At 36.2% G+C, this 24,156-nt stretch overlaps 1 protein-coding gene across 4 annotated transcripts in view; it reads left to right on the top strand.

Annotated features, from left to right (window-relative positions):
• The window catches only part of Gulp1 (GULP PTB domain containing engulfment adaptor 1), a 273,951-nt gene that overhangs the window by 89,039 nt on the left and 160,756 nt on the right, over positions 1 to 24,156 (top strand). For all 4 annotated transcript variants that reach the window (XM_071618999.1, XM_071618997.1, XM_034635935.2 and 1 more), the window contains exon 2: positions 2,980 to 3,082. The gene's annotated coding sequence lies outside the window, so the exon portion shown is untranslated. The remainder of the gene's footprint in view (positions 1 to 2,979; positions 3,083 to 24,156) is intronic.

Below are 24,156 nucleotides of genomic sequence, written 5' to 3'. Positions count from 1 at the left end.
TTACTGACCAGTAGAGATGACTTTTCATTTGCCTTGTTTGTTCAGTTTGGTTTATTATACAGGAAAATTTAAAGATACAAGTGTTACGTTAACAGTTTGTGTTGCAATTCTAATAATGTTTTTCATAAGTCAGTGTTATTGGGAAAAATGAAAATTTTGCTAAAGGAATGATTGTCTTCATTTATTTCCTATACATCTTCAAATTGTATGAGAATGTCATAAATAGTGGCAAAACAGTATCAAATTAAACATACTAAAATTTAAAAAAAGCATTTGAATTGGACAGCAGGATTTTATATTAAAATGTAAAATAAAAACATGTTCAAAAGAGCAGCTCATAAGCCAATCTCATTTTTTGAAAGAATATTCTAAGTGTTCTTTCTATGAACAAATATAATCATGTCACCCTTGCAATAATAGATCCAGCGCAGAATATATGTCATTTTCCTGCAAAAAGAAAGACAGAAGTAGGCATAAGTTCATTCTTGTTTTTGATGTGGGTATTTTTCTGGGCTTCTTTATTCTGTCACATTGCATAAAATATTCTACTTTGAAAAGTATTTCCTATAGTAAGATCAAGTTTCAGTTAATCTGAAATGCAAATAAAAGCTCTGGGAATGTTAAGTTGAACTGACCATTTTGAGGAACATGTTAATTTTTTTGTACTGGGGATTGAACTCAGGGGCACTCAATCAACCAGACACATCCCCAGCCCTAGTTTGTATTTTATTTAGAGACAGGGTCTCACTGAGTTGCTCAGCGCCTTGCCTTTACTAAGGTGGGCTTTGAACTTGCAGTCTTCCTGCCTCAGCCTCCTGAGCCGCTGGGATTACAGGTGTGTGCCACTGAGCCCAACTATGTTTACTTTTTAATAATATTTTAGAATATGATTTATTGAATATTTTGGTTAACATTTATGTTATCTTGGATAGCTTCTCTCTAATTTTTTAGATTAATATTTGTCACAAATTACCCTCATCCTGAAAAGAACTAGTTTTTACCCCCCTTTTCTTCTTCCCTAAGACACTAAACAAGAAAAATATAATCTTGTTTATTAAATCACTCTGGAAATCATAACATGGTTTCATGGTTTTCTTCTCACTATGTATCATGTTTAAAATTCTCTATCCTCAATGGACAGACCTTTTTTCATAGCTGGCAGTATAGGACAAAGCAGTCTTTACATTTTGAGGAAAGATAAAATGAATTTTATCATTCACACACTCCAAAGTCTAGTGATCAGTAAGAGAATACCATATGATTTAGCAAATATCATCAGACTGGAAGGGCAAATATTATTTGTCTTTAATATATAAAGTATCGATATGTGGCCTTGAAATATTTTAGAATATGATTTATGGAATATTTTGGTTAACATTTACTTATATTTTAATTTATATTGCTTATATTTTAATTCAGATGTTTAAATTGCAGTCTTCTGGGGCAGATGCTCTTGATGAACTGCCTATATGCTGTTCCCCTTAACACTGCAGTTCACACTGGCAGAATCTCCATTATCAGATATTCCTGCATTTGGGTTTCTTTGACTACCAAAGACAACTTTGCCAACCAAAGCAGGCGGGAAGTCTCAGGGAATTAACACCACTGGGAGCATGACTCAGCTAATGATTAATGAGGGTTGGTGTATCCCAATGCCTACTCTTTCATTTTTCAGGTGAGATGTATCTGTCTACACTGGGTATCAGATTTTCCCCAGCCAGTTTACACTGTAGTTGCCAACAGTGTTGATGGACTTGATGATGCTCTCTCTGTTAATAAGAGGCCTTACAGTACTTGTCTCACTTCTTTTCTCCCTACTGGTGTTTCCTGGGATCATCTCACAAATAAATTGTCTTGTAATTGAGTTGTTACATCAGGATTTGCCTCTGGGGGAAGTTAAATTAAGATCTTTTTAAAGCTCTGATAGAAAAGGAAAAGAAAGTGAACAAATAGATAAACAAGTTTCTAAAGAAGATTGCACCTAAGATGAAAGAAGAGTTTTCAGTGTATGTATGTATGTATATATATATGTATACATGTATATATATATATATATATATATATATATATATATATATATATATATAAATCTTAGATACAAACACAGAAGTAGGAATAAAATAATATTTGATCTCACTCTATTATTGAAGAAAGTAAAAAATGTAGGTATGGTGTCACTGATACTCATATCATGGTGGAGGCAAGACAAATTTGTGTGTGTGTGTGTGTGTGTGTGTATATATATATATATTCTCCTTATTTTTGCCAGAAAAAACTGGTGTTTTGGCAAGAAGAGGTATTATTCTGTGAATTTTTCTGCTACCATATGGATTTATGTTGGAGGTACATTTGAAGTGACTGAATTAAGGGAAGACCATTTGTGCTGTTGTATCTACCTGGAAAGTCTTTTTCATTTTGTCTGTTGGGATGAAAATTTAAAAGTCTTAACCCAAACTATCTGTTTTGGTTTTAACATGTTGATCAATAGAAGGATAACTATCTAAATGCCTTTTTATCATAATTGAAGTGGAATGAAAATAAATCTTTGCTTTTTCATATTCTGTATCACTTTGGGAATCATGAGCAGGTTGTGAGCTCAGTTAGTCTAATTAGCTACTATGTGAAAGAGATAACTGAGCTACTTACACAGCTCAAGGGAGAGAGGCATTTATCGTCCACCAACTACCACTGTGTTATAACAGTAACATACCTACGAGTTAAAACTTTAACTCACTAGGTATGTGGCAGTACTGCTACTTGTCATCATCTAGCAACCTGCCACTCTATCTTTTTAAAAAATATGTTTTATTATTATTTCCCTACCATATGGAAACTTTCTTGAACTTTCACAAGAAGTATAATTAAAATTTTAGAAGATATAATGTACTCTCTAAATAAAAGAATGTAATTACTGATGAATTCTATTAAGCCCAATTTTAATTTCATTTTTATTGTATTTATTTTATCTGATATACATAGGAGAGGAAGTGATAGAAGAAGAATTCTGTTGGCAGCTATATGATTGAAGCTACAAAAGGCCAAGTGTCCATATATTCTTTCAACTATATTTGAGCATATTCAGGTAAGAACAAATCATTACTTATATACTATTTCTAAAAAGATTATTAAAGGAAAATGATAAAATACATTAAAGCAAAATAAAATTAAGAGCAGATATAAATGGGGTACCACAGTGCACACCTGTAATCCAAGCAACTCAAGAGGCTGAGGCAGAAGGATTAAAAATTGAAGGCTAACTTGGGCTACTTTGGGAGACTCTGTATCAATAAAAAAAAAAAAAAGAATGGCTAGGAATGTTGCTCAGTGGTAGAGTACCCTTGAGTTCAATCCTTGGTACAAAAAAAAAAAAAAAAATCAAAACAAAACACAAACAACTATCTTTTTTAAAAAATAACATTTGTGGTTGTTCTATGTCATTTGATTTTTGCTTTGCTGGTTTTCTTTTTAAAACCAAATTGAGGTGATAAATTATATTTTTGTATCTTTGTTGATAATATTATGGTTATTTTTTATTTTTTTTTTGTGCTGTGTGCAGGTCAAACTCATGATAGAAATTTACTCTACCATTGAACTATACTCTAAGCTTTCTTTATTATTTTTGTAATACACCTACTTTGTTCTATTCTTTGGGAATGTGAATTTATGTTTCATATTTTACACTGTATCATTTGACATATAAATGATTTTAAAATATTTTAGGGTATGTTCTGGGTGTGGTGGTGCACGTCTGTAATCCCAGTGGCTTGGGAGGCTGAGGCAGGAGGATCTTGATTTCAAAGCCAGCCTCAGCAACAGCTAAGCGCTAAGCAAGAACTCAGTGAGACCGTCTTTAAAACACAAAATTGGGCTGGAGATGTGGCTTATTGGTTGGGTGCCCCTGAGTTCAATCCCTGGGTCCCCCCCCCCCCAATCACTGTATATGCATATTTAGGGTATATGTCTTTATTATTCAGTAAAAACATAGATAAAGTAGAGTTATTATTATCTTAGTAGAGTTATTAAAATAGCATCACTGAGTCAATGATTATGATGTTTTAAAGGCTTTTTGTTTTGTTGTTGAGTTTACCCACAGAAGGTAGAAATGGTTAAAGTTGTCCTTACTCAGTTTTGAAGACCGTTGAATTATTGACTACTATTTTATCATTCAAAAATTTTTATTAACTAAACTTACTTTGGGTTGAAGAAAAACTCAAAACTAGGATTTTAAATTTTGATTGAAAACCGTAGCTTTCTCCTAGTCAGATATATTTAACAAGCATATTCCCTTATATAACTAAGCCTAGAAGAAAAGTGGCTATATATATATGCATAATCTTTCCACATGACTGAAAATGCAGTATTTGTCAATGAAGACATGTATCCATTTGTTTAACTGATGTTTATTGAAAACTTAGTGTGACACTAAACCTAACCACTGTGATTATTGAGCAATGGGAATGGTGTTAGTTGAGATTAGGGAAAGAGAAGCACAGAAATAGTTCCTTGTTACTTTGACTTTCAATAAAACTATGATAAGATAAGAAACACATTTCAGTAATTCCAGTAGAGGCAGAGTGTACCAAATGCCACAGAAGAAGTAAAAGGAAAGAACAGTTGCTGAAGTGAGGCCTCTTCACAAGTGGGAAGCCAGATTTCCAGAATAAGTAGGACTGGTAGTTAAAAGAAATGGAGAGTCAATTCAGAGCAAAGGGCAGGGCCGGGAAGGCATGGGGGATTATCAGGAAATTAGACAGACAGAGTAGAGAGAGCAAAGTAGTGGGGAGTGTGTTCTCTATTCTTTGATTTGGGTTGATATACTTTGGAATTTGTATTTCATCATTAGATAGCGAGGACTAACTTTTTATAGTTTATACATATATATATATATGTATAAACTATAAAAAGTTATATATATATATATATATATATATATATATATATATAATATTGTGTTCATCTACATATATATGTATATATTATTATATATATAAAACTTATTTATTTATTTAACGTGGTGCTGAAGATTGAACCCAGTGCCTCATGCATGTATGTGAGGCAAGCACTTTACCACTGAGCTACAACCCCAGCCATATAATTATTCATTTATAAAATCAGATGATCTGTGCTACCCTTAAATAATTAAGAATTAAGAATTAATTTAGCGATACGTGTCTTAAAAGAACAAATAGAACCCAGATTAAAGAAAGGCAGAGTAATTTGTAGACTTTTCCTTCCTTGAAATCACCATTGGCTGAACACTTGCTATTTGCCAGGCACTAAACCATGAAGTATAGAAAAAAAAATGAAGAAGACATAATCCCCATCCCAGGAGGTTGTAGTGTATTGAATGAAGCATACATGATGAACAAATGAATATAGTTCAACATGACACTTTAAGGGTAGATTCAGATTCAAGGAATGGCTAGCAGCCATTTGGGTATTTAACTTCCCAGTGGAGCTGCATGTTTTATAACCAAATCTGGGAAGTGTCGTCCCATCTGTAGTGAGTTACATGTTGGTTTCCAAACAGATTCTCAAGTCCTAACTTGTGAATGTAAAATTATTAGACAGATAGGGTATATATAATTGAGGATTGTTGTATGTGATAATCTTGAATTAATCAGTAGAACCCTGACTCCAGTGACACAAGTCCTTAAAAGATAAAGAGAGGGGGAAGTACTGGTGAAGGAAATCTTCCATATTATGTTATGTCCATGTACAAATATACCACTCCTGCTTATTACAACATCAGTAACAACAACAGAAAGGAGTTCAGCAGAGTAGAACAAGTAAATCAGGTGAACAGAAAAGGATAGTACTGGGGAATGAGATTGATCAATTATAATTTGTGCATATACAAATATGGCATAGTGAATCCTATTATTTCTAATTATAATGTACCAATAAAATAATGAAAGATATAAAAAAGAAGGCCATGTGAAGACACTCAGGGACTTCAGGTGTCTCCTATTACCTGTTGATGTAGCCACATGCAGTGGAGAAGCCACCAGAAGCTGGAAGACAAAGGAGACATAACCTCGCCTTTAGTTTACTGAGGAAGTGTAGCTTTTTCAATACCTTGATTCAGACTTCTGGCTTCCAGAATGAAGACAGGATATATTTCTATTCTTTTAAGGCAGCCAGTGTATGTGTGGTAATTTGTTTTGGCAGCCCCAGAAAACTAATATACCGCTGTTTCTGTAGTCTCCTATTATTTTGAAGTAAGTTACTGAGTCTAGATTACATTTCAAGAGCACAGGATCACAAAGGGGCAAGAAAAATCAGCAGGCAGAGATTGCTGGAAATCATCTTAGAAGCGACCTGTTACGTTTGACTTCGCTTCCGGCTACCTCCATTTGTATGCTGTGTCTACACATGGAACAAACTCAGTAGATCAGAGGTTAGAATCATTATCTCACATTCTCAAAATCATGATCTTTCATCTGTATTTACTGCCTCTCTGATCAGAATTACTATTCACCTGAATAATCAAATTGGAAAACTTAGAGTCAAGTAAAATTTCTTCTCATTTAAAACGTCTGTCCTTACATTGATTAGCCATTCTTTTTCATTCTATTCTCTGCATTTTTATCACTTACAACTCCTTATTTTTAATGTCTCACCTACTGTTTTCAGGCTTTTATGATAGCTTCCAAATGTAGTTTAATAACCCTTAAATGTTAAAGTCTTTCTAACCCTTTCCTCTTCAAATCTTTCCTACCAAGTGGATATGAAACCCACATGGGATAAGGTCATTACTTTTACTTAACATTTTTCTTTGGGTCTCTCCCTTCTTTATAAGCCAGATGACAGTTACTTAGCAGGAAATAGTCCCTGGTGATCTGACTTTTGACTTCCTGGTTTCAACTTTATATTTAATCATTACTTCACATACATCTATAGAATTGTATAAAATTGCAAAACATCTTATGTTCTCTATTTTTTGGTTATACAATCTCTTTTTCTACTGAATAGGTCCTTTTTAAGATTCAAAATACCTAGCAGGATGACTAATACTAATGGTCAGCACAAAATAGATTTTTATCCATTTAAAACTAATGGAAAAGATGAAAGAGTGGGAAACAGAAAACTCCTAAAACTCAACAAAATTGCTAAACTTTTATACTAGGCTAAACTGGAAATAAAGAAAAGAGAAAGGGATTTATGGACTGATTATGGACAAGGACTGTGAAATTTAAGGATAGGGTTAAAGGAAATATAAGTTCAGTGTAAATGTGTAGGAGAAGTAGAAAGTAAAAAAAAAGTTTACAAAAAGAGAAAATTTTGATCTTAGATTATAAATATAGTTTAACCAGATGAAGACACATCAAGGAAACAAAACCTCAGACCAATATCTATAGTGAACATAGATGCAAAAATTCTTAATAAAATACTGACAGAAATCACATACAAAAATGCCGCAGTCTGCCTGGGCACACAATCACGAGCCACCACACAGCTTGTAGATTCAAACAGCAACTCTTTATTCCCGAACTCACACCAGCCGTCTACAATCACGTTCTGGGGAAATCCACGTTCTCTGCCCAAATCCACCTCCACTGGGCTTCTGTCTCCCAAAAAATACTGTCTGAATCCCGTGAGAACTCAAGGGGAACTCAGGCAGCAGGATACGCCCTATTCCCAGCAGGAATAATCTTAAACCTGGAACGCCCTAAACCCGATTATCCTAAACCGGGAACACCCTAATCCGCCCTGGTCCTTGAGCAAGGTCACCTACATGCAATGTCACTGCAAAATGTCCTATTTCCACGAGTCCTTCCACTAAGCAACATGGGGTACGCTGGCAAGGAAATTGTCATATCTACTTGGCTAATGGCTCCCAGCACAAAAACACATTAAAAAGATAGTGCACCATTATCAATTGAGGTTTGTCCTAGGGATGCGGGGTTGGTTCAACAAATGGAAATCAATAAATGTAATTTTTCACATCAATAGACTTAAAGATAAGAATCACATGATTATCTTAATAGAAACAGAAAAAGCATTTGACAAAATATATCATCCATTCATGTTCTAAATACAAGAAAAACCAGGGATAGCAGGAACATACCTCAACATTGTAAAAGCTATATTTATTAAATCCATTCTAATTGGAAAAAGAATTCTCTCTAAAAACTGGAACAAGACAGGAATGCTTTCACCACTTTTATTAAATCTAGTCTTTAAAACTGTGGCATAGCAATTAGGCAAAAGAAGAAAGTAAATGAATATGAATAGGAAAAGAAGAGCTCAAACTGTCCCTATTTGCTGATAACATGATTCTTTATTTAGAAGACCCAAAAAACTCCACTAGAAAGCTTCTAGAACTCAAACAAAGTCAGCAAATTAGTAGGATATAAAATTAATATCCATAAATCAATTGCATTCTGATACATCAATGATGAATCAGCAGAAAGATAAATTAGGAAAACTACCCCATTCACAATAACTTCAAAAATAAACAAACAAACAAATAAATAAATAAAAACACTTGGGAATCAATCTAACAAAAGAGGTGAAAAACCTTTATGATGAAAACTACAGAACGTTAGAGAAAGAAATTGAAAATCTTAGAAGATGGAAAGAGCTCCCATGTTCTTGGATAGGCAGAATTAATATTGTCAAAATGGCCATACTACCAAAAGCTCTATACAGTTTTAATGTCACTCCTATTAGAATTCCAATGATGTTTTTCACAGAAATAGAAAAAGCAGTCATGAAATTAATTTGTAAAAATAGAAGACCCAGAAGAGCCAAAGCAGTCCTTAGTGAGAAAAATGATACAGTACGCATCACAATACCAGACATTAAATCGTACTACAGAGCTATAATATTAAAAACAGCATGGTATTTGCAACAAAACAGACATGAAGACCAAAGGACCAGAATAGAAGACACTTGAGACAAACCCACACAAATACAGTCAGCTAATGTTAGACAAAGGCACCATAGACATACATTGTAGAAAAGATAGCCTCCTCAACAAATGGTGCTTGGAAAACTGGAAATCCATATGTAGCAGAATGAAATTTATCTGCTCTCTCTCACTCTGCACAAAACTCAACTCAAAGTGGATCAAAAATCTAGGAATTAGACCAGAAACCCTGCACCTCCTAGAAGGAAATGTTGTCCTAACACTCCATCATGTTGGCTTAGGAACTGACTTCCTCAACAAGACTCTTAAAGTGCAAGAAGTAAAATCAAGAATCAACAAATTGGCTAGCTTCACTTAGCATAATCTGCTCTAATGCCATCCTTTTCCCTGCAAATTCCATGATTTTGTCATTTTTTAGTGCAGAGTAATACTCCATTGTGTATAAATGCCACATTTTTTTTTATCCATTCATCTATTGAAGGGCATCTGGGTTGGTTCCACAGTCTAGCTATTGTGAATTGTGCTGCTATGAACATCGATGTGGCAGTATCCCTGTAGTACGCTCTTTTAAGGTCTTCAGGGAATAGTCCGAGAAGGGCAATAGCTGGGTCAAATGGTGGTTCCATTCCCAGCTTTCCCAGGAATCTCCATACTGCTTTCCAAATTGGCCTCACCAATTTGCAGTCCCACCAGCAATGTACAAGAGTACCCTTTTCCCCACATCCTCGCCAGCACTTGATGTTGTTGGATTTCATAATGGCTGCCAATCTTACTGGAGTGAGATGGTATCTTAGGGTGGTTTTGATTTGCATTTCTCTGACTGCTAGAGATGGTGAGCATTTTTTCATGTACTTGTTGATTGATTGTATGTCCTCCTCTGAGAAGTGTCTGTTCAGGTCCTTGGCCCATTTGTTGATTGGGTTATTTGTTATCTTATTGTTTAATTTTTTTAGTTCTTTGTATACTCTGGATATTAGGGCTCTATCAAACAAATGCCAAATGTCTTCTTTGATATAATGAGAGCAACTAAGAACAGAGCAGGGAGGAAGAGCAGGAGGAAAAGATTAACATTAAACAGAGACATGAGGTGGGAGGGAAAGGGAGAGAAAAGGGAAATTGCATGGAAATAGAAGGAGACCCTCATTGTTATACAAAATTACATATAAGAGGTTGTGAGGGGAATGGGGAAAAAACAAGGAGAGAAATGAATTACAGTAGATGGGGTAGAGAGAGAAGATGGGAGGGGAGGGGAGGGGGGATAGTAGAGGATAGGAAAGGTAGCAGAATACAACAGTTACTAATATGGCATTATGTAAAAATGTGGATGTGTAACCGATGTGATTCTGCAATCTGTATTTGGTGTAAAAATGGGAGTTCATAACCCACTTGAATCTAATGTATGAAGTATGATATGTCAAGAGCTTTGTAATGTTTTGAACAACCAATAAAAAATAAAAAGAAAAAAAAAAGAATCAACAAATTGGATTGTATCAATCTGAAAAGCTTTTTCACAGAAAAGGAAACAACCAAGAACGTGAAGAGGGAACCTGGGGGAAAATCTTTGCCACCTGCAACTCAGAGCATTAACCTGGTATATATAAAGAACTAAAAAAAAAATTATACCAATAAAACAAATAACCTAATTAATAAATGGGAGAAAGAACTAAACAGGCACTCACAGAAGAAATATGAATAATCAACAAATACATGAAAAAAATGTTCGATATCTCTAGCAATTGAAGAAATGCACATGAAAACTTCACTGAGGTTTCATTTAACTCCAGTCAGAATGGCAGCAGTCAAGAATACAAGTAATAATAAATGTTTGTTAGGATGTGGGGAGAGAAGGTACACGTAGACATTGCTAGCAGGACTGCAAATTAGTGTAACCACTCTGGAAAGCAGTATGAAGATTCCTCAAAATACTTTGAATGGAACCACCATTTGATCTGCTTATATCACTCCTGGATATATATCCAAGGAAGTTAAAATCAATATACCACAGGGGCACAGTCACATAAATGTTTAGAGCACTTCTATTCCTAGTAGCTAAGCTATGGAACCAAACTAGGTACCTGACAACAGATGAATGGGTAAAGAAAATGTGATATATATATACACAGTGGGATATTACTCAGACATGTAAAAAATGACTTTATGATATTTGGTGGTAAATGGATAAAATTGGAGACAAATCATGCTAAGTGAAATAAGCCAATCTTCAAAATACAAAGTTCAAATGTTCTCTCTGATATGTGGATGCCAACATACGACAAGTTGGGGGAATAGGAGTTCATTTGATTAGACAAAAGGGAATAAAGGGAAGGAAGGTGAGATAGGACTAGCAGTGGGATGAATTACTGCATAAAGGCTGACAAATCTGAAAAACAATATAATGTCCCTGATTTTTAGAAATTCAAGAAAATAGGAATTAATGGATATCTTTTTTTTTTTTTTTTTTTTTTTGGTACCAGGAATTGAACTCAGGGGCATTCTACCACTGAGCTACATCCCCAGCCCTATTTTTTATTTTATTTAAAGACAGGGTCTCACTGAGTTGCTTAGTGCCTCAGTGGCTGGCTTTGTACTCAAAATCCTCCTGTCTCAGCCTTCCAAGCAGCTAGGATTACAGGCCTGCATCACCATGCCTGGCTGGATATCTTTTTTAATAGTACTAAATGTATATATATATTGATATCATAAAGACAGCATTTTATTCAATGGAGGAAATGCTAGTAGCATTATAAATAAGATCAGGAACAAGAAAACAAGGTTGATTATCCTCACTTTCATTTAACATCACTGAAGGTACTAACCAATGAAATCTCATGCTAGAAATCAACTTCAGACTTAAGAAATGGAAAGGGGAATAAAGGGAAGGGAGGGGAGATAGGAATAGGAGAGACAGTGGAATGAATCTAACAAGACTTTCCTATGTATATATATGGATACAACACAGTGACTCTCCACATCATGTACATCCACAAGACTGGGATCCCAATTACAGTAACACATACTTCATGTTTGTATAAATATGTCAAAAATATACTCTACTGTCATGTATAACTAAAAAGAACAAATTTAAAAGTTTAAATTCAAATGTATTTATCATGGGTGGTTTTAAGGTTTTGCAGTCTTAAAAGTTATGTTCTTATGGACATTGTAGTAGATTAGCTGGAGAGTGTAAAGAAGAGGATAGTCTTTCAAAATAGTGAGAGGTAAAATAAATCAAAGACAAAAATGTGGTGAATGTAAGGAAAGTGGCAAAAGGATCTAGATATGAAAATCTCTGTTTATTCTGTTGCACTAGGTAAGGCTAACAGTACGCTTCTTGAAGAGACTCTCTGGGCAAATCCCTCAGTGGAAGACTGATTCAAAACATCATTCAGATGATGTTTTATATGTTTAGATAAAAAGGCAAAGAACTGTTAAGCCACTGAAGAAATTAAAGAAAATCGTTTTCTTTTTATTTACCCTTTGAAGTTAACATTTATTATTTCTATGTGTGTAAAGCCTATTCCTGTTTTTATCTTGATGTTCGAATTAGTCTTTGTCTATACAGTGTTAACATTGGTTTTCATTTAGTAAAGAGTTTCGAATAAAAAAATGTTTTGGATACTTAAATAATATGTAATTGCCAAGAATGGTTCCTTCATATGTTAATTGTCATCTTAATGAAATAATGATATCTATCAAGTGGTAGTTCATCACATATTGGTCTCTATATTGCAAAGTGCTAATTAGTTTACTGTAAAAAATTATTTGTGCAAAGACAGTACCATTCATTATACCAGAACCTTGACTTATTAGTGGCAACTGTATTTATAAAATAGTTTATTTTTAGCTCATGATTCTAATTGAGAATATTTAGTTAAGTAAATTTTTAAAAAATTAACAAATAACTTTTATATTTAAATTTGCATTTATAAAGAGATGAAGGAGAAGAGTAGGGTTTGCATTATTATGTGCAATACATGAAGAAATGAAAGTAGCTTCTCAGGAAATAAAGGCAAATCATGAACTTCATTTTGCATCGTTCATCATTTACATGGCCTGACAATCTAAACTAGGAACTTTTTGATCAGGTAACCATCTATAACACAACACTTACTTAAGTAAGCAGTCTATGATATTTATTGATCACATCTACATTTTAACAGTATAATTACTGTTCTTAAATTGCAAGTAGGAGACATTAGTTCTGAGTATTTAAACAAAAAGAGCAATTTCCAGAAAGAATATAGTTTTGCTTAGAGAATCAGAAGGTAATCAGATGAAATTATTCTCAGAAAAGATAGGAGTCAGACTGTTCCAAAGATCTACTCATAAATAAATCTACTCATATATGTAGAGAGATTCATGGGTACTTCTGGAGGTAACTCTGGACCAGTAATGCATTTAATGTTGCCCTCTTTCTCTGCACCCCATTCACGAAAAAGAGTGCTTTTGGCCGAGCCTCAGTCATTGTCCTCTCCCAGAAACCTTGGTACTTGATGCACAGTTCTTCCAAATTGCCTGCACTCAGAGAGGGTAAGTCCCAGAAGGAACTTCAGAGCTCTGAGACTAGGATCAGGAGTGGGTGTGGCATAAATAAAAACATTAGATATTGCAAAACTCCCTTCTCAGAAGAGGCATTCAAGAGCCATCAAATCACAATGGCAATAATATCTCCAAAAATAAAGCTTTTGCCAGTAAAAGGAATGTAGATAATGATAATGTTGCTCAGATCTCAGTAAGTATCTATTATCATGAGAAATTTACTTTTTCTTTCTTTGGTAAATATATCTTTTGAGTTGTGTGTGTGTGTGTGTGTGTGTGTGTGTGTGTGTATGATGTTCCAGTTTTCACACCAGGCAGTGAGCATAAAAATGTAAACAACAGAATTACTCTTTGCTATTTATGGTCCCTGTATTCTATTGAGAACTGAAAATAAAGCCATTGTATATCGCATTAATTATAAGATGGGTGGTATATTTGTTTCCCAGGGTTACTATTAGAAAGAACTATGAACTGGGGGAGGTGGAATTAAAACAACAAACATTCGTTCTCTAACAGTTGGGGAATCCATCAAGGTGTCAGCCAGGTCACTACCCCTCCAGGAACTGTGAGGGAGGATCCTTCCTTGTTTCCTTCCGTTTCTGGAGACTTCTGGTGTGCCTCAGCTCTACTCAACAGAGCTCGTCTCTGGATGGCCTCCTTTCCTGTGTGTTTCTGTGTTCTCTGTTCCTCTTATAAATATTCCAGTCATTGGATGGGGGCCCATGGGAAATTCAGAATGATTTTTTGTCAGAATTCCTTGAGCTAATTATATCTGCAAAGAACCTATTTCCTAATGAGATCATCTGAGATTCTGAGTAGGTCTCAGTTTTGTGGGGAATAGTATTTAACCAAATATGGGAGAGTACAAAATACTATTGGTGTTCCTAGCAAGGTCTGGGGGAGTGGGGGGAGAGGAGGAGAGAGAAAGGGAGGGAGGGAGGGAGGGAGGGAGGGAGGGAGGGAGAGAGAGAGAGAGAGAGAGAGAGAGAGAGAGAGAGAGAGAAAAGAAGAGGAAGAGGAGGAAGAGGAGGAGGAGGGAGAAGGGATAATGACAAAGAAAGTATTGGGGCAGATGACAATAAGAAAACATTTTAAGGAATTTGACATTATCCTAACTCTAATAGCGTGTGTGTGGGTGGTGGTGACTACACAGGAGGGAATTAAGCAGGCAAATGACTTAAGAAGATTTGTGTTTTATAAAAATCACAATCGGTGCAATGTGGAGATGAGGAATAATCTGAGTAACATGGGAGGAAAAAGATAGCAAAGACACGGCAATTATATGGGTTTGAAATGATAGTGGCTTCAAAAGGAGATGACAGTGGGAATGGAGAGGATAAATAAAATTCTGATATTTGACAAAAGTGGAATTGATATGTGAATTAAAGGAAAAGGATGATAAGAAAGGAATCACATGATGGCTCAGGTTACAATCTTGTGAGTATATGTAGATGACAGTGTAGGCTGTGAGACTGTAGGTGTGTGTGAGAGAGAAAGATGGATAAATAAATAAATAAATAAAAGAATACAGTTTTCAATATTTTCTTTTTTTTTTTTTATATACTGGGGATTAAACCCAGAGGCAGTTAACCACTGAGCCACACCCCCAGTCCTTTAAAAAAATATTTTATTTAGAGACAGGGTCTGACTGAGTTGCTTAGGGCTTCACTATGTTGCTGAGGCTGGCTTTGAACTCAAAATACTCCTGTCTCAGGCTCCTGAGCTGCTGGCATTACAGGTGTGCACCACTGTACCCAGCAGTTTTGGACATTTCTTAATTTGAGCTGCTAAGGAACTCCAAATCAATATGTTCAAAAGCTTGTTGTCTAATTGTCTATATAATACTGGTAAAGTTGAGTCAGGAAGCCATCACGTATAAATGGTACCTGAAATTGGAAATTTTTGGGGAAAACTTTCATATTATTACTATATCTAATAATGGAATATAGCAGAATTAAATTAATACCTTTGGAAATAATTTTCAGTGCCATAGGAAGTATCATTAGATATGACAAGTGAGAAGAATAAAACTGGGACAAGCTGTATCTATAGTAACATCTCAACACTATATATTTGGCTACAGTTAATAACAAATATTATAAGAAATGCACTTAATATTAGCCTGGCTATTTCTGGATGATTTTATTTGTCTTCTTTTATCTTTGGTTTCATAACACAGTGTGTTCAATGAGCATATACTGCTTTTATAAACAGAAAAATACTTTTTTTGGGATAAATTTCAGCACATAAAATGTACCTGAAATAAGATATTTACAAAGGTATTTTACAAAATAAGCAATTGCTTTCCAAAGAATGTGCATCTTTTGACTTAGGATAAAAAAAATTGCAAGAGGATAAAGGACCATAAAACCTGGTTCAGTATTTATAAAATATCTTGAAATATGTAAGGAAATATAGATTGCATGTCCTAAGGTTAAGTAGCTATTTGATAAACTGGGGAAACATTACTTTTGGAAATAATGTAGAAAATAAATTTAGATTGAAGTTTTTCTCATTTGATTTTGCAAACCATTGTTAGTGAATGGGAGCAATATAATACCACACAGAAATAGATCATTTTATGTAAGTCGTCACAGGTAATTCCAGGTTGCCTTATGTAAGGCGATTAGCCGTAACATTCCTGTTCAGATTTTACTAATTTATGTAAGACTAAAGTGGTATTTAGATTTCTAGAATGCAAAGTTAGAACTGTAATATTAAATGTACTTTACAAATCCATGGGTGTGCTGTGAGAACAGAACATATTTGCATGTTCTTCTGTTTTCAGAATATTAAACAACTATTCCATTAACACATCCTGGGTGATATGATGATTCAATTAAAACTTTCTTCCTTATACTCATAATAACTTTAATTCATGGAAAAATGCTGGCAATTACCTGTAATAAAGAAAATTATGTGATCCTTATGTGGGAGTTTTTTTAAAAAAATGTTTTTTGATAATTGCTTAAACAACATTATTTGCTTTGATTCATCATTAAAAACTATGTGTTAATCTTGGCCTGGATTGAAGTATAATTTTTTTTCTGTTTAATTACAAATCTCAAACATCCTTTTACTTGCTAATGAGTATAAAATAAACAGATGCTCTTTCTTTAAAGTAGTTTTGAATAGATTTTAATAATAAGCATACTAGAAATAAATTTCTCTGTTAGTTATCATAAGAAAATATAGATAATGATACTTACAAGAGGAAATAAGCCCAAACATATTTCAGTGAGGATACTGAGTTTTCCAAAGCCAGCTTATATCTCTTATATCACTTTATTAATGCAAAGAATAACTAAACAACTTTATGTATGCAAAATTTTGGCTTAATTAGGACAACAAACATGGACTTTTCTGGAAAACCTATCTGCTAGAAGTTTATGGGCTGATTATGCCCAGTCCTTGAGTGGAATTTTCTTAACTCCTGAATGAGTTTCAAAAATATGTTATGGAATACTTAGCATCACAACAATCACAGTGATAATAATCACGATAGCCTACAGTTTCATATTGTGTAGTATGTATTAGTCACTGTTCTATCTATACAAATTGACCCATTTAATGATCACAGTGGAGTTTTGAGTTAGGGAACTTAGTTTACAGGTGAGAAAGCTTAGTCATAAACAGGTAAATAAAATTTCCTGCAGTCAAACGACAGAGATGAGAGTTTAATGCAGCTTTTGTTCTTATTCTGTCTACTACCCTACTTGTGAGGAAGACATATTAACACTGAAGAAAGGTTTTCAATAAAAAAGCCAATTAAACACCTCGTCATTGTTCCCTGGTTGCCTTCTTATAGATGATCTGACATTCAGCTCTATGCTAGACATGTTACAATTTCATCTTCTCCCACACTTTAATACCTCCTGCCCCCTTGTATTTTATTCATTTCAGATTCCTTAACATAGCTTTTCTCCTACCTAATATTCAGTTTTATGGTTTTATATACAGGTATTTTAATATATACCATTATAAAGAAAGTTCAAAGTAAATCTTTTAAATTGTTTCATTAGAAAGGATGAAAACAAATTATTGAAATAGTAAAACATAAATATATTAGCTCTTTGCCCTAAGTGAACACAATAGTAAGTTTTTAGAAATATGAAACTATTAGAACTTCTGACATTCCCTTGTATAAGTTAAACACATACTTGATGTTAAATTACTTTTTGAGAAGAAAATTATAGACTTTTTTGTTTCTTATTATAAACCAAGCACATGCAACAATCTTTTACTCACAACTCAAAACCCTGGATACAACAGAAAATAAATACATCATATATAATTCAATTCATGACTATGTTGGGAAATAAGCAGAAAACACACAGTAGGCCAAAAATATATTGCACTTCTGAAGGAAACCATATCTCAATACCTGCACAGGGAAGACTGTTAATCAAAGGTGTGTGTGGCCCCAAGACTGCACCATTCTCAAAAGAAAGATTTCAGATTGCTGGACAAGCAATGAGTTCAGGGATAAATAACTGGTTGCTTAGTTGGAGTACATTAGAGGATCAATCATGTTTTTAAACCAGCAGAACCATATTTTGTGGTGTGGAGAGTGAGTATATGAGGTTGGATTAAAGGAAAACTGTTAAGTCTTCAGATGATTAACAATGGGGAGGAGAATCAGAGAACTTATTACCAGGAGACCAAATATCAAAATAGTTCTTTCTTTAGTATGGTCTGTTTTCTTATTCTCACTGAAGATAGATGGTAGCACTGAGATAGCAAGAGTTAAATGAAGCAGACAGCAATTAATCTGTAACAGCAGATGGATGTGAGAGATATTGCTTGAATAGAAAAGAGTAAATCAGAAGTCAAGTGAATTAAAAATTTGATCATTATTTCTTTTTAAAGTATCCCTCAGTAAATTAATAATCTCAAAGGTAGACTGGGTATCTGAAAGATAGTAGAATAGGACTTTCTAGCACTTATGCCCCTGCAGAAATGCCATTTTGAAAAAAAATATTCACATGCAAAAGTACTTTCACTAGAGCTAAGGAGACCAGGTGAGAGATAACAGGATCTAGGGATAGCACAGAAGAAGAAAAGGCACATGAACTTGGGCAGAAGGAAAGGTTTACATTACTACATTCCTCGTCTCCCAAGCCCAAAGGGCTAGCTTGATGAGAGATACCATCCACTTGCAGAAAGGAGAGTGAATACTTACTTTTGCTTTGGACCTCAACACTGGGCCTCCCCCTCTAAAAATCAGCACTGACCAGGTCCTGGAGACCCCAGATTTGAGGCCAGTTTCTGGGCTCAGAGTTTCCAGACCTGCCACAGTACTAGACTAGATACCACAATTTCAATCTGTAGGCCTGTTCAGCTGACTCACTATCAAGGCCCATCTGACTGTATGGCTGACCCTAGTGGCCCTAGATTTCAGACCTGCCCCTAATCCTCCACGTTCCAGGCATGCTTCATGTTCTAGATCATCCCAGAGCAAGAATCAGCACAGATAGCCCTAGGTTTCAGGCCTGATCCTGTGCTAAGCCTCAGGCCCCAGGCTGGCACTTGTGGACACAGACTCTAGGACAGCTCAGTGTTGGACTGATCCTATAACTTAAGCCCCAGTGTCACCCATCCCAGTGCTGAAATTTTTCTCACAGATCCATGCCTCAGGGCTGCTCTTAGGGATTAGGTTCCAAACTGCCCACACAGATCCAGGGCCCAGGCCAACCCTAATGGACCTAGGTCTCAGGCCCATACCCACACACAAGAGTCTAGGCCAGTCCTCATAGATTACATTACAGGCCAGTTCTCATGGTACCATATTCCAGCCAAGGCTTACCTCTGCAGCTCTAGGCCCACTCTTGTGGCCATAGCTTTACCTCCACAGACCCAGGTAACAAATCCAACTCCAGTGCATCCAAACTTATTGACTGAAGTGGCAGGCAAACATGACAGAAGACTTCAGCATCAAGCTCATTGTGATCCACACCGGATAGCCTTCCCAGAACCTGCGGTTGGGCTGACTGCAAAGAAGATTTCTTAGACAAAACCAATCTGCAAAGACTAGAAGAAGTTTACTTCAAATGTATAGAGGCCACAAGCATGAAGGACAATCTGAGAACATGACATCAGTAAAGAATCAAAAAAAGTTCTAGCATCTAACACAAAAAAATGGAGATGTATGATCTGCTTGACAATTCAAGACTATTGTTTTTTAGATGGCCGCGAATAGAGTGCATCACACCCCGTGTACCGCGTCACTGCGCAGGTGAATAACGAGTTAGAACAACAAAAAACTATCTTGTTAGGAATTTACAGCAAAACTGGGGTGCACCAAAACCTAGAGGAAGGATTTCCAGCACCAAGGTCCGGTAATTGAGTCTCAAACATGAGCCAACTGTGCCACCGGAGATCCAGGCTGACTGATCCGCGCGGCCCGCCCCGCGACTACAGATGGCGGGGTGCCGCCGAGAAGTGACCAGCAAGCAGAGAGAAACGTTGCTACGGATTCTGTGGAATTCTGCCGGCTGTGCCCTCACTGAGCCCCGGGCTGAGTTCGGGATTTCAGACAGGGAAGGAAGTGGTCCAGTTCTATCACCCACAACGGAAACTCCAACAAGGAAGCCAGTGGCCACCATCTTGGAGAGCTGACGTAACCACCGCCAGTCTCCGACAGATTGCAACAATAAAACAGGTGTGTGTTACTCAGCCCATCTCCCATACAGTGGGGAATTCGCATAAAATCTCTCCTAGGCTTTCTGGGGGAGGGATTATCAGAACGAGACTGCATAAAGACGCGGGGAAAGGGAGAGACACCTGACCTCCAACTCCCCCCCCATCAGCGGCGAAAATGAAACCTGTCTTGCCATCGCTGGGGGAGGGGCAAGCGGAAAAAATCAAAACAATAGAGTGCCGGGGTTCCCAATAGCCACCTTCCACACCCAGCAAACTGCAGGCTCAGAGTACAGTCTGAACTGCCGAGAGGCATCACTTAGGGGAAGACTGGGCTAGCAGGAGAAGCCAGGACTAGCAGGAGAAACCAGGGGACTAGAGGCCAGACCCTCGCGACTGGGCGGCTGGAGACCGCACGCCCGCCGGCGACCGATCGCCCGCCGGCTGCCAGCGTGACTGGGTGGCTGGAGACCGCCGGCCGGCCAGCGACCACCCACACGACTGGGTGGCTAGAGACCGCCCGCCTGCCAGCGACCAGCCGCCCGCCCGCTGCCCACGCGATTGGGCAGCTAGAGACCGCACGCCCGCCGGCGACCGCGTGGCTAGACCCCGAGGTGCGGCCCAGCAGGTATGGCACAGAGACTCTAGGAAGAGGTCTATAGCCAGGCCTTCATGAAGTAGCCAGCCGGGAGCTGAAACAAACCAGAGACAGTCCAGTCCCACCCCCCTCTTCGGACACCCCAGCAAGGAGCCTGGGGCCCACCATAGCAGAGAGGTGACGTCACTGGAGCTCGGCCGTCAGAATTCCTTCCCAGTGGAATCCACTTTAGCACGCATAGTCTATCAACACAAAGGAGAGACAACAGAGATATACAAAACCAAAACAAACCTATAGGAGAGAGCAGAAACACAGCAATCAAATAGAGCTGGAAAGTAACGTGAACAACATGAAAAAACAAGGGAAAAAAGGATTACAAACAATGCAGGACAACTTAAATCTACAGGAGGACCTAGAAGCATCAGAAACATAAATAGGGAAAGAACTCAAGGCATACCTAACTCAGATGGAAAGGAATATTAGAGAAGACATGAGACAGCAAGTCCAAGCAATGAAAGTATATTTTGAAAACGAATTAAACAAACAGATTCAAATGGCAAAGAATGAGCTTTACCAGGAGATAGAGATCTTAAAAAAAATCAAACAGTAATTCTAGAAATGCAGGAAACTATAAACCAAATTAAAAACTCAAACGAGAATATTACAAATAGACTAGATCAAGTAGAAGTCAGAACATCAGATAATGAAGACAAAGTTTATCAACTTGAAAAGAATATAGTCAACACAGAAAAGATGCTTAAATCTCACGAGCAATCTATTCAAGAGATATGGGATGTCATAAAAAAAAACAAATTTGAGAGTCATCGGGATAGAAGAAGGCATAGAGATTCAAACCAAAGGAATGGATAACCTATTAAATGAAATAATTCTAGAAAACTTCCCAGAGATGAGAGATGGAATGGATTGCCAAATCCTGGAAGCCTACAGGACCCCAAACATTCAAAACCATAATAGACCAACTCCAAGACATATAATTATGAAGATAGCCAACATACAGAACAAGGAGAGAATATTAACAGCTATGAGAGAAAGGAGGCAGATTACATTCAGGGGTAAACCAATTAGGTTAACGACTGATTTTTCATCACAGACTTTGAAAGCGAGAAGACCCTGGAACAATGTATTTCAAATGCTGAAAAATAATGGATTCCAACCAAGAATACTGTATCCAGCAAAATTAAGCGTCAGATTTGACAATGAAATTAAAATCTTTCACGATAAACAAAAAGTAAAAGAATTCGCAGCCAGAAAACCAGCACTGCAAAGCATTTTGAGCAAAATACTACAAGAAGAGTATTTGGAAAATAGTGCCCAAAACTAACAGTGGGAGGTATCTCAGTAAATGGGGAGGAAAATAACCAAAAATTAAAAATTAGCCAAACTAAAACAAATAAATAAATAAACATGACTGGAAGTACAAACCATATTTCAATTGTAACCTTAAATGTTAATGGCCTAAATTCACCAATCAAGAGACATAGGCTAGTAACCCGGATCAAAAAAATAAATCCAACAATATGCTGCCTTCAGGAGACTCATATGATAGGAAAAGACATACACAGGCTGAAGGTAAAAGGTTGGGAAAAATCATACCACTCACATGGCCCTCGGAAGCAAGCAGGAGTGGCCATACTCATATCGAATAAAATCAACTTCAAACCTAAGTTAATCAAAAGGGATAAAGAAGGACACTCTATACTGTTAAAAGGAACCATCCACCAACAAGACATAACAATTATCAATTTGTATGCACCAAACAATGGTGCTGCAACGTTCATAAAACAAACTCTCCTCAAGTTCAAGAGTCAAATAGACTACAACAAAATAATTATGGGTGACTTCAACACACCGCTCTTGCCATTAGAGAGATCCTCTAGACAAAAGCTGAATAAAGAAACTATAGAACTCAATAGCACAATCAATAACCTAGACTTAACCGACATATATAGAATATATCAACCATCATCAAGTGGATACACGTTCTTCTAGCAGCACATGGATCCTACTCAAAGATAGACCATATATTATGCCATAGGGCAACTCTTAGTAAATATGAATGTGTGGAGATAATACCATGCACCATATCTGATCATAATGGAATGAAACTGGAAATCAATGATAAAAAAAGGAAGGAAAAATCCTACATCATATGGAAAATGAACAATATGTTACTGAATGATCAATGGGTTACTGAAGACATAAAGGAGGAGATAAAAAAATTCTTAGAGACAAATGACAATACAGACACAACATACCGGAATCTATGGGACACAATGAAAGCAGTTTTAAGAGGGAAATTCATTTCCTGGAGTTCTTTCCTCAAAAAAAGAAAAAAACCAACAAATAAATGAACTCACACTACACCTCAAAAACCTAGAAAAGGAAGAGCAAAACAACAGCAAATGTAGTAGAAGACAAGAAATAATTAAAATCAGAGCAGAAATCAATGAAATCGAAACAAAAATAACCATTGAAAAAATTGATAAAACTAAAAGTTGGTTCTTTGAAAAAATAAATAAGATCGACAGGCCCTTAGCCATGCTAACGAAGAGAGAGAACTCAAATTACTAACATACGGGATGAAAAAGGCAATATCACAACAGACACTACAGAAATACAGAAGATAATTAGAAAGTATTTTGAAACCCTATATTCCAATAAAATAGAAGATAGTGAAGATATCGATAAATTTCTTAAGTCATACGATCTGCCCAGATTGAGTCAGGAAGACACACACAATTTAAACAGACCAATAACAAAGGAAGAAATAGAAGAAGCCATCAAAAGACTACCAACCAAGAAAAGCCCTGGACTGGATGAATATACAGCAGAGTTTTACAAAACCTTTAAAGAAGAATTAATACCAATACTTTTCAAGCTATTTCAAGAAATAGAAAAAGAAGGAGCTCTTCCGAATTCATTCTATGAGGCCAACAGCACCCTCATCCTGAAACCAGACAAAGACACTTCAAAGAAAGAAAACTACAGACCAATATCTCTAATGAACTTGGATGCAAAAATTTTCAATAAAATCCTGGCGAATCAAATACAAAAGCATATCAAAAAAATTGTGCACCATGATCAAGTAGGATTCATCCCTGGGATGCAAGGCTGGTTCAATATACGGAAATCAATAAATGCTATTCACCATATCAATAGACTTAAAGATAAGAACCATATGATCATCTCGATAGATGCAGAAAAAGCATTCGACAAAGTATAGCATCCCTTTATGTTCAAAACACTAGAAAAACTAGGGATAACAGGAACGTACCTCAACATTGTAAAAGCTATATATGCTAAACCTCAGGCTAGCATCATCCTAAATGGAGAAAAACTGAAGCCATTCCCTCTAAAATCTGGAATAAGACAGGGATGCCCTCTATCACCACTTCTATTCAAATTTGTTCTTGAAATACTAGCCAGAGCAATTAGACAGACAAAAGAAATTAAAGGCATAAAAATAGGAAAAGAAGAACTTAAA

This window comes from Marmota flaviventris, chromosome 11 (assembly GCF_047511675.1).
Source record: "Marmota flaviventris isolate mMarFla1 chromosome 11, mMarFla1.hap1, whole genome shotgun sequence".
Classification (NCBI taxonomy): Eukaryota; Metazoa; Chordata; class Mammalia; order Rodentia; family Sciuridae; genus Marmota; species Marmota flaviventris.
This window is presented reverse-complemented; position numbering and strand designations above follow the sequence as displayed.